General features: G+C 40.1%; 1 non-coding gene across 1 annotated transcript; it reads left to right on the top strand.

Annotated features, from left to right (window-relative positions):
• Positions 1-151: 151 nt before the first annotated feature.
• Positions 152-224, top strand: TRNAM-CAU (transfer RNA methionine (anticodon CAU)). The gene has a single exon. It is a non-coding gene; the product is annotated as a tRNA-Met (tRNA).
• Positions 225-357: the final 133 nt, after the last annotated feature.

Here is a 357-nt window from a genome sequence, read left to right as displayed (position 1 = left end):
TATTTTGGATAACAAATTTGCACCTTGTACCTTTGAGTCAGAACTAAATATTTTTTGTATTTGGTAACTGTGTAGGCAAGGTTCAGTACAGGATATAGAAATCAGTAGATATTTGAAGCAGGAAAGGATTTAGTACATGTATTTGGGGGGTGCCTGGCTGGCTCAGTTGGTAGAGCATGTGACTCATAATCTCAGGGTCATGAGTTCAAGCCCCATGTTGGGCATGGAGCCTACTTAAAAAAATAAAATTAAAAATTAAAAAATAAATAAACCACCACAGGCAGTTGGGTCTTTCCACTTCGTCTTGCAGTGACTTCTGGAATAGTCGGAACTGGTTCAGTAGGGGAGCTCCTCCCT

Source organism: Leptonychotes weddellii, unplaced genomic scaffold, assembly GCF_054177405.1.
Source record: "Leptonychotes weddellii isolate Sample4059 unplaced genomic scaffold, ASM5417740v2 HiC_scaffold_114723, whole genome shotgun sequence".
NCBI lineage: Eukaryota > Metazoa > Chordata > Mammalia > Carnivora > Phocidae > Leptonychotes > Leptonychotes weddellii.
Note: the sequence above shows the minus strand (reverse complement) of the source record. Positions and strands in the feature narration are given on the sequence as shown.